This window comes from Dioscorea cayenensis, chromosome 21, assembly GCF_009730915.1.
Source record: "Dioscorea cayenensis subsp. rotundata cultivar TDr96_F1 chromosome 21, TDr96_F1_v2_PseudoChromosome.rev07_lg8_w22 25.fasta, whole genome shotgun sequence".
Lineage (NCBI taxonomy): Eukaryota > Viridiplantae > Streptophyta > Magnoliopsida > Dioscoreales > Dioscoreaceae > Dioscorea > Dioscorea cayenensis.
In genome coordinates, this window is record NC_052491.1 from 3,127,297 (window position 1) to 3,138,501 (window position 11,205).

At 44.3% G+C, this 11,205-nt stretch overlaps 1 non-coding gene across 1 annotated transcript; it reads right to left on the reverse strand.

Annotated features, from left to right (window-relative positions):
• Positions 1-2,210: 2,210 nt before the first annotated feature.
• LOC120252657 lies at positions 2,211-2,317 on the reverse strand. Its single transcript, XR_005534114.1, has one exon. It is a non-coding gene; the product is annotated as a small nucleolar RNA R71 (small nucleolar RNA).
• Between the last annotated feature and the right edge of the window lie 8,888 nt (positions 2,318-11,205).

Below are 11,205 nucleotides of genomic sequence, written 5' to 3' on the forward strand. Positions count from 1 at the left end.
TCTATGAGCCCCCGTGAGTTAAGACAAGGTACATCAAGCTTAGTGACATTAAACAAGCGCTTCTTGGGAGACAACCCAAGCGTTTTCTATTTTCTTAGTTGTTAGTTTAGTGTTTGCATGAATAAGACTTTGAGTGTCGGTGTCTTGATTTTTAGATGCTTTTATTGTGATTTTCTTGTGGGTTTTTGGTGTCATCTTGTGCTCAAATGTATTTTGGCAAAGTTAGTCGTGCGAGATAGTTTCTCGTGTTTCACTGGTGTATTTTGCATAGTATGGCCGGGTTTGAGTGTTTATACATGTTCAAGAATTTTCTGCAGAGCCTGCAGAGTTTTTTTAAGCCATCCAGAGAAAATGCACGGGCATGTGGAATTTCCGAACGCCCGTGGACCTTCACTGTGAGTTTGTCTAGAGAAGGCACAGGGGCTTGGGTATTTTCCACACGCCCATGTGGATCCCTATAGAAGAGCTCTCCTCCTTCCAGAGAATACACAGGGGCACGCATCTGCCCCTGTGAACTATCTAGTAGCGATCCATGCCCATGGGGAATATTTGCACGGGAGTGCTGATAAGTGCTTGTGTGATAATAATGCGAAACATTCTTTCCTTGTGTTGAGAATTACTTTTCTCGGGTTTTAATGCTAATATGGGTGTATTTATGTTATTTTCAAGGAGGTAGGGTTGTGAGGCTGAATATGAGAGAAAGAAGCCAATGTGGGTCGTAATGCACCAATTTAGAGAAATCTTGCTAAGGTTCAAATGCGAAGACAATGGTTGGGTTCGAGATGCGGGAATGTGTGCCAACCTCCTCGTATTCGAGTTAGCACAACTATTTAGAGGGGTACAAGGGCAGTCACATTCAAGCATTCTGACTTGTACATATAGAATAAGATCTCCACTAACATGTCCGTTATTGAAGAAGCAAAGCCATCCACGACGCAAACGTGTGCCCGTTTGCATTACCTCGATGAAAGCATGGATTCGGAAGTATTTTGGGCCAGCACTGTAGTAGGGTATTATAGCAAAAAATGTAGCAAGATTACTGTACCAGTACTATTCACAGCCGGCCGAGAAAACTGGAAAATAGAGAATCCACACGGGCGTGTAAAATTTCCACACGCCCGTGTGAAAAATCCATATGGGTGCTCACACTGGCGTGTGAAATCCAAATTCCAGCCCTTTAAATGCCGATTTCAGCATTCTTTTTTCCATCTTTTCCCCAACTTGAGAGAAGGGTGCGGCTAGGATTTTGAGAGGTATTGGCTAGGGCTTTGGAAAGGTTCTACAGCTCCGACATTGTGTGTCGTTCGGAAGAAGGTTAGTGGGAGAGCTTTCGTCCGCACCGATCCGGTGACGTGTATCCTAGGCCGGACAAAGGGACCCTTGCGACGAGTATAGGACTCTCCACAAGACCATCACCATGAGTAACGATGGGGTTTTCTATGGTTGCTTTGATTTTACATTCGATTTCACTGATTGTATCTAGCTCCATGGAGAGCTAAACCCCTAGTGGGTACTTGGGTATTTGTGACCCCTAGGAAGTATTTGTTTCATTGAATCCCTTTATTATGCTTTCAATTAATTGATGTTTATTGTGCGTTCTAATCTTGTATGCTTCATTGTATGAATACTCCCCTAAAGTGACACTAGTGTTGAGAGTTCTTCTTGGTAACTCTTGTGAGAGAGTGACACACCATGAGAGTTAGACAAAGCTAGATTGGAGAGGGTTGAGATTGAGAGTCAAGAGGTAGCAGAGCATCCCCTTTCCCCTCCGGTGTGATCTATCCTACCTCCACGTTGCAAGAGTTCTTTGCGGCCATAGTAGAGTGAATGGGCTAAGGGATGACCTTCTGCTGGGGCTTAGTTGCGAGTGCAACGGAGTAAAGCGTTGAAGTGATTTTAGCATCTAGGGCTTAGTTGCGTGATCTTCGAGCTGAAGCCGGCATTCATTCACATGTTGCAGTAATCCACACAGTTTAGTGGTTTGTCCGATGAGAATCCAAACAGTCATATAGAGAACTTTTTCGAGGTGTGTGATATGCTGAAGATAAATGGGTTAACGAGATGATGCCATCAAGTTGAGAGCTTTCCCATTTTCCTTGAAAGGGAGAGCAAAGCAGTGGCTATACTCATTGCCTAGAGCATCAATTACCACATGGGAGGAGATGGTAGAAGCTTTTCTTGGCCGTTATTTTCCTCCCAGAAAATCTGCAAAGCTTAGGAATGAGATCACATCCTTTGTACAATTGGAATTGGAGTGTCTATTTGAGATGTGGGAAAGGTTCAAGGAGCTCCTGAGAAAGTGCTCGCAACAAGGATTCCCGGAGTGGATGATTGTTCAGACCTTTTACAACGGTCTGAATCTGAGTACAAGGCAACTCTTGGATGCGGCAGCATGAGGTACCTTAGGTAGCAAGACCCCCGGTGAGGCCTGTCAATTAATTGAAGAAATGGAGTGAAACAGCTACCAATGGATTGCCAAGGAGAGGAAAAAGGTGGCCGGTCTCCATGAGATAGATGCAGTGACTTCGTTGGCGTCTCAAGTGGAATCATTGAGTAAGAAGTTAGATCTTCTAACTTTGAACAAAGTAGCAGCCGTGATTACTTGCATCGGGTGTGGTGGAGGACATGCTCCCTTCGATTGCCCGATATCTCTTGGCGATGCAACTTCAGTTGAAAATGTCAATTTTGTGGGTAATGGCATGAGGAATCAAGGAAATCTATACAGCAATACCTACAATCCATGTTGGAAGAGTCATCCCAATTTCTCGTGGAGCAACCAAGGTCCACAAAAGGCCATGGGGCCACCGGGTTTCCAACAACAAGGCCCAAATGTGGAAAACAGAGTTTGAGGTTTGGAGACCCAAATGACCGATTTGGAGAAGGCCTTGACTATGTTTGTGCAATCGTCAAATACAAGGTTTGAATCAATTGAGGCTGCACTTCGCAACCATACCGCCTCCTTACATAATCTTGAAAATCAAGTGGGGTAGATTGCGAAGTACTTATCGAAAAGGGCACATGGAAAGTTTGTCGAGCAATACTAAGACCAACCCTAGAGAGCATGTGAAGATAATCACTTTGAGAAGTGGTCGTGAGGTCGACAGTAGGCTTCCGAGTCAGAAGCAAAAGGAACATGCACCCGAGGTTATAGAGGTTGAAGAGAGAACAAGCAAAGAGAATGAGGTGCCAACCCCCACCTTTAAAGACAAGGATCCCTTATCCCTCTAAATTGAAGAATGACCAAAGGGATGAACAGTACAAGAAGTTCCTGAGTTTGTTCAAGCAACTCTACATCAATATTCCTTTTGTTGAGGCATTGGCCCAAATGCCTAAGTATGCAAAATTCTTGAAAGACTTGTTGACCAATAAAGGAAGTTGGAGGAGAGTGCTTCAGTTATCTTAGATGCGTCTTACTCGGTGGTCTTGTAAAAGAACATGCTGAACAAGAAGAAAGACCCGGGAAACTTCATCATTCTGTGTAATATAGGTAATCTAGGTGAAGAAATGGCATTGGCAGACTCAGGGGTTAGCATCAACGTCAAGCCATACACTTTCTCTCAAAGCTAGGCTTGGGTGAGCCTAGGCCTACTCGGTTGACTTTGTAATTGGTGGATCGAACGGTGAGACATCCGAGAGGCATCATCGAGGACGTGCTTGTCAAGGTGGACAAGTGCATTTTTTAGGTTGACTTCATAGTGCTAGACGTCGATGAGGATGTGGATGTACCCTTGATACTTTGGAGGCCTTTTTGTGGACTTCCAAGGCATTGATTGATATGGACGGCGGAGAGCTAACTTTGAGAGTTGGAGATGACAAGCTAACATACCGCCTTGCTGAAGCCATGCATTATTCTCTTGATTTTGATGATACTTTGTATTTGCTAGACGCTACTGATGAGATTATTGATGAATACATACAGAAAATGTTCAATCCGGATCCATACAAAGGCTTGTTCGACCAAGAGGAGGACAATGAAGAGATCATGATGCTTGGTTCGACGGAAGAAGTAACATCTACCCCTGGGATCTTGAAGAAGGAGCTCTTGAAATTGAAGAGGGCTAGGAGACGCCACCGGAAATGCTCTAAGGCTGTTGGAGACATGCGTGAACCGAACAAACTGGGTGAATCATTGCTAGGTAGTCCCAAGCCCGATAATTCACCCTCTACCCTTAAGAGATTTTGCTCATCATGTTTCCAAGCCATGGGTAAGAGGGAAACTTTCATCTATGAGCCCCCGTGAGGTAAGACAAAGTAAGTCAAGCTAAGTGACATTAAACAAGCGCTTCTTGGGAGGTGACCCAAGTGTTTACTGTTTTCTTAATTTGGCAGTTTAGTGTTGCTTGAATAAATTGTTGAGTGTTGGTGTCTTGATGTTTTATATTTCTGCTGTGGTTTTATCGTGGGTTTTCAAGTTCATCGTGTGTTTTCATGTGAATTTGGCGAAGTTTTGGTCATTTGAGCTATTTCTTATGTTTTTCATTTGTATAAATTGCATATTGGGGCATGCTCTGAGTGTGTAAACATGTTCAGAAATTTTCTGCAGAGCCTACAAAATTTTCTAAGGTATCCAGAGAAAATGCACAGCATGTGGAATTAACACACGCCAGTGGTTTGTATTGCGAGCTCATCCAGAGAAGGCACAGGGGCGTGGACTCACCCCTGTGAACGACCATGCTATCCTCGCATGCCCATTGGTAATTTCCACACGAGCGTGTGAATTCCTACAGAGATTGGCAGATTTTCCCAAAAGCACATAGGGATGTGGACCCGCCCCTGTGGGCAACCTTGTGAAAATCGGACGGGCATGGGTAATTTCCACACGCCCGTGCGAATCTCTGCTGAGGAGCTCTCTTCATCCCGAGAAGTCACAAGGGCATGCGCTTGCCCCTGTGAGTTGGTCTTGTGAATGCCCACGCCCGTGTGGAATTTCTGCATCGGCGTATGGAACACATAGCAATTTTTCTCGGATGTCCAAAGCAGCCACAGGGGCGTCCGGCTGCCCTTGTGGGTCGGGTGCATGGGCATGGGTATTTCTCACATGCCCGTGTATTTGCGTTCAGAGGCAGTGAGTGTTTTCCTGAGAGAACACAGGGGGGTGCACCTAGCCCTGTGAAGCTTTCCTGTGGAGGTACACGGGCGTGTGTAATTTCTGCACGCCCATGTGGATGTATAGAACTCCAAGAGTCGCGAGTCCTTTTAAAAGGATTGTCATTTTCTACAACCTAATATCCTCCAGTTGTCTGAGAACACTTCTACATTGTTCCCGACCTGATATCACCAATTTGGAGGGATTTCGTTTGGTTTTTCGGCCATTTTCAAAGCTTTTTTGTCTCAACTTGTCGGTAAGCTCTTTTTTTGATTTCCTTCGCAAATTTATGATTTTCATCGATGAAACTAGTCAATAATGCTTCGTTTCTACAATTAGAATGATTATTTATTTAGAATGAAGTAAAAGCGTTATAATGGTGCATTTGTGGAGTTTGAAGTGTGGCCGTGCGTTTGTTCACGGCCCGTGGATCCACACGGGCATGCGAAAATTCCGCACGACCCTGTGGTTTTCTACAGCTATGTTTCATTAACTAGTTTGATCAATTCTCTTTCAATTTTTGCAGAGTATGGCACCCAGGTCAAAGAAGCAAGCTTATAAGTGTCCGCGAGAGTCATCTGCTGAGTACTCTCAGTTACCGACAGATTATCCTGGAGCTCTGACCCCACAGAGAGCTTACAGAGTATTATGTGGTCAGGGCCAGTATGAGCCGGGGTGTCCAAGGCCACGTGCCTTTCCCGACCTGCATACCGATATCTACATGCCATCATGAGCAGGTCGGTGAATGGCCGTGGTGATAGCACTTACGTTTCGAGCCGGCAGGAGCTTTTGTACTTGTATTCGATGATGCAACGCACACCGATCCATCTAGCACACATCATCACTGAGTACATTCGACATCAGGGCCAATATGCCAAATTGGGAGCGATCTTCTCGGGTCCATACATTACGAGATTAGCTCTTGGTATGGGTCTTTTTGGCGTGATTCGCGGGGCCAAGAAAATGGGTATACCTGTGCCCCTGAGCCTGGAAACGATGAGATTGATGGGCATGGCCCGTAGGGTTCAGACATGGGTTTATGCTCTGGTTCAACCAGTCCTAGAGATAGCTGAGGAGGGGAGAGATGATGCCGAGGCATCCCAGCCTGCCCTGACCCTCAGTCTGCACCTATGGAAACTGAGGCACCTTCAGGGACAGAGGACTCACCCCACCCGTGTGCATGTTTTCACCGTCTCGAGCCCAGGATCTCTTTGAGAGGCTCGAGAGTGCTGTGGGAGTAATACAGACAGAGGTAGTAGAGACCCAAGCAGAGATTACTGATATTAGGGCTGTATACAGAGTTCACGGCACGTTTCGACACATTACAGTAGAACTTAGAGCGAGATGTCGGCTCATCATTTTTCCTGCGGCCAAGGACTCCTCAGGTCCCCTCAGTTTTTCCGTCACCTCCATCCCTTATTCCGGCACCAGATGACCCACCATGTACTTCCTCACAAGAAGCAGCAACAGAGCCAGAGGACGACATCGACACTTGATTTTATTTTCCTCGTCTTTTACTTCCGTATTTTATTTTGGACTTGTATACTCAGAAAGGACTTTCCTTCTGAGTTTATTTTGTATTTCAAGTTGTATTCATTGTCTTATCTTTTATATACTCGAGTTATTTTTGTTTTTGTTGAGCTTCATTGAAACCCCTCGTGTATGCATGAAGATGGTCTTATCATCATAGGAATTGAGACTTTGTCATGGACACGACAAAGCTATTTCGGCACTTCGCCATGTGAGCTTCACAACCCGTTGGAACAATAATCCCAAGGACTTAGCTCCATCAAATGCAACACTAGGAGTTAGGAGAGTATTGTTTTGATTGCTTCTCCCACATCTGAATCTAATTGATTTACATTATGAATGAGCTTGCATGTGTACACTGGGGACAATGTATAACTTAAGTGTGGAGGGGGGGGAGTTTCATAGTGCATGCATCTCTTTTATACTAGTTTTGATTGATATACATGCTCACATAGCCAATGGCGGTTCACCTTAGTTGCATTGATTGCATTCTTGATTTTAGGAGAATTTTTAACATTAAATGTTTTCATGCTCTAGTTTTTGCTTGAATTTCTAGGAATTTGTGCCCGATTGACACTTGTTGCATGACTCACTCTTTGAACTCTTTTGGAAACTCATGTTTGATGTATAAGGGACTAGTTTTAGTTATTTCTTGTGTTAATTCTGAAATAAAAAACAAGAAAACAAAAAAAAAATGAAAAAATGAAAAGAAAGAACAAAATAGTTTTGTTTTTTAGTTGTGCTTGTTGGGTGGAAAGAGCTACCACCTATGATGTATGAAGCTACTCTCACAAGTCGGATACTAGTTATGCCCTAATGAGAGAAAGAGCTATCTCATGGGATGTGTTAAAGCTACCACCCCGGTAGAAAGAGCTACCACCTCCAAAGTGTGAAAGCCACCTTAGCGGTCGCTTTGGAAAGGGCTACCTTAGAGGATGTGTGAAGCTACTATCCTTTTTGAATTTTTGTTACCTTTTGTAGATAAATAAGTCCCTTGTATGTACAACTTTGAGGAGTATACTTTGGGTTGACTTGAGTGAGTTCACACACTTACACGATTTCAGATTTGTTGTCCTTTTAGCTAGAGCATTGATTTTTCGTATTTAGTGTTGAAAATTTCCGTACTTGTAGAATGTACTCTTTGTATGCTTTGGTGAACCTAAGGCCAAGCACTTCCAATATTTCCTTCATCTATGCTTTAATGTTTTAATTTGTGCTTGAGGACAAGCAAAAGCTTAAGTGTAGGGGAGTTTGATAAGTGCTTGTGCGATAAGAATGCGAAGCGTTCTTTCCTTGTGTTGAGCATTACTTTTCTCGTGTTTTAACACTAATATGGGTGTATTTATGTTACTTTCATGTAGGTAGGGTTGTGAGGCCGAATATGAGAGAAAGAAGCCAATGTGGGCCATAATGCACCAATTTGGAGGAAATCTTGCTAAGGTTCAAACGCGAAGACATAGGTCGGGCTCGAGATGCGGGAATGTGTGCCAACCTCCTCATATTCGAGTTACACAACTATTTGGAGGGTCACAAGGGCAGTCACATTCAAGTATTCCAACTTGTGCATATAGAACAAGATCTCCACTAACATGTCCATTATTGAAGAAGCAAAGAACTCCATGACGTAAATGTGTGCACGTTTGCGTTACCTCGATGAAAACATGGATTTGGGAGCATTTCGGGCCGGTACTGTAGTAGGTACTATAGCAAAACTGTTGCAAGATTACTGTACCATCACTGTTTAAGCCGGCCGAGAAAATAGGAAAACAAAGAATCCACATGGGCATGTGGAAATTCCACACGCTCGTGTGAAAAATCCACAGGGGCGCTCAAACGGGCTTGTAAAATCCCGATTCCAGCCTTTTAAAAGCCGATTTTAGCCCCGATTTCAGCATTCTTTTCTCCATCTTTTTCCCAACTTGATAGAGGGTTGCGGCTAGGGTTTTGAGAGATATTGGCTAGGGCTTTGGAGAGGTTCTATGGCTCCAACATCACGCGCCATTTGGAAAAAGGTTAGTGGGAGAGCTTTCACTGACACCGATCTTTCTATGTGTATCCTAGGCCGGACAAAGGGACCCTTGCGATGAGTAGAGGACTCTCCACAAGGCCATTGCCATGACTAACGAGGGGGTTTTCTATAGATGCCCTAGGATGTATTCATTTCATTGAATCCCTTTATTATGCTTTCAATTAATTGATGTTTATTGTGAGTTCCAATCCTATATGCTTGATTGTATGAATACTCACCTAGAGTGACACTAGGGTTGAGAATTCTTCTTGGTAACTCTTTTGAGTGAGTGACACACCATGAGAGTTAGACAAAGCTAGATTGGAGAGGGTTGAGAGGGTGAGTAAAGATGTAGCGGAGCGTCCCCTTTCCCCTCCGGTGTGATCTATCCTACCGCCACGTTCCAAGAGTTCTTTGCGTCCATAGTAGAGTGAATGGGCTAAGGGATGACCTTCCGCTGAGGCTTAGTTACGATTGCAATGGAGTGAAGTGATGAACTGATTTTAGCATCTAGGAGTTAATTGTGGCTAGGGATCTTTCAAGTGTACCAAAGGGTTATATCTACACATAGGAATAGGGTTTATCATTTGGAATCTCTATAGCTCATTGCAATTCTATACGAGTGCGAGGTGTTGAGATTGTTCGATTTCTCCTCCGGGACATGTATAGAGTTAGGCATGGTTGACCTTAGATTTGGGACTATGCAATTAAGGATTTCCACGACTCACTATTACATTAATTAGGAAGCATAATAGCGGTTTTGTGCACTTGAAACGATTGTCCTATGTCGAACAATATCCGGGTACCCCATCTTTATCAATTGCCTTACCTTCTCCTTTACTTGTGCTCTCTTTCTTGTTGTCTTCACTTTTGAGAATTGAATCTTGTCACACATATCACTATTCATCTTCCACAATAGTTAAGAAACCACTTAAGTGTCTTTATTCCCTACTCTCTGTGGATACGATACCCACTCATTTGGGATTATTACTTCGACACCGTGCACTTGCGGTTTACACGCATATACGGACATGTCACGTGCGAAACACTTAGTGATAATTCTCGACTGGACAGAGAGTCCACAGGGGCGTGCGTTTGCCCCTGTGGGTCGGGCACACAAGCGTGGGTATTTTTTGCACGCCCGTGCGGTTGCATTCAGAGATGGAGGAGAGGTTTCTTGAGAGCGCACTAGGGCGTGTGTGTGCCCCTGTGACTCTCTCCTGTGGAGGCGTGGATAATTGTTTCAAGTGCAAGAACCCTCTATTATGCTTCCTAATCAATGCAATGGTGAGTCGTGGAAATCCTTAATTACATAGTCCCAAATCTAAGGTCAACTATGCCTAACTCTATACATGTCCCGGAGGAGATATCGAACAATCTCAACACCTCGCACTCGCATAGAGTTGCAATGAGCTCTAGGGATTCCAAGTGATAAATCTCTTCCTAATTATAGACCTAACCCTTTGATCCAGTTGAAAGGTCCCTAACCACAATTGAGCCCTAGATACTAAGATCACCTCAACGCTTCACTCTGTTGCACGCGCAACTAAGCCCCAGCGGAAGTTCATCCCTTAGACCATTCACTCTATTATGGCCGCAAAGAACTCGAGGAACGGAGGTAGAATCTATTACACTGGAGGGGAAAGGGGACGCTCCTGTACCTCTCGACTCACCCTCTCAACCCTCTTCAACCTAGCTTTGTCTAACGCTTATGGTGTGTCACTCACTCACAATGTTACCAACAAGAACTCTCAACCCTAGTGTCACTCTAGGGGAAATGTTCATACAATGAAGCATTCAAGGTTGGAACTCACAATAAACATCAATTTATTGAAAGCATAATAAAGAGGTTCAAAGAAACAAATACATCCTAGGGTTCACAATACCCGAGTACCCACTAGGGGTTTAGCTCTCCATGGAGCTAATTACAATCAAATAAATAGAATGTAAAAGCAATGAATCCATAAAGAAACCACCTCGATGGTCATGTCGATGGTCTAGTGGAGAGTCCTCTACTCGTCGTCCAAGGGATCCTTTGTCCGGCCTAGGATACACCTCGCCGGATCGGTGCCGACGAAAGCTATCCCAATAACCTTCTTCCAAATGACGCGCGATGTCGGAGCCGTAGAACCTCTCCAAAATCTTGGCCAATACCCTCGAAACCCTAGCCGAAGCCTTCTCGCAAGTTGGGGAAAAGATGGAGAAAAGAATACCAAAATCGGGCTGATTCGTCTTTAAATAGGGCTGGAATCGGGCGACTACACGGGCGTGGATGCTTCACGTGCCCGTGCGGAATTTCCACGCGGGCGTGGGTAATTTCCATATGCCCGTGTGGATTCTCTCATTTTTGGCCTGCTATGAACAGTAACTGCTACAGTGGTTTGCTACAGTGGTTTGCTACATTGCTCTACCAAAAATACTCCCGAATCCACTTTTCATCGAGGTAACATAAACGAGCACACGTTTATGCCGTGGATCGCTTTGCTTCTTCAATGACGGATAAGTTGATGGAGATCTTGTTCTATGTGCATAAGTCGGAATGCTTGAGTGTGACTGCCCTTGTGCCCCTCCAAATGGTTGT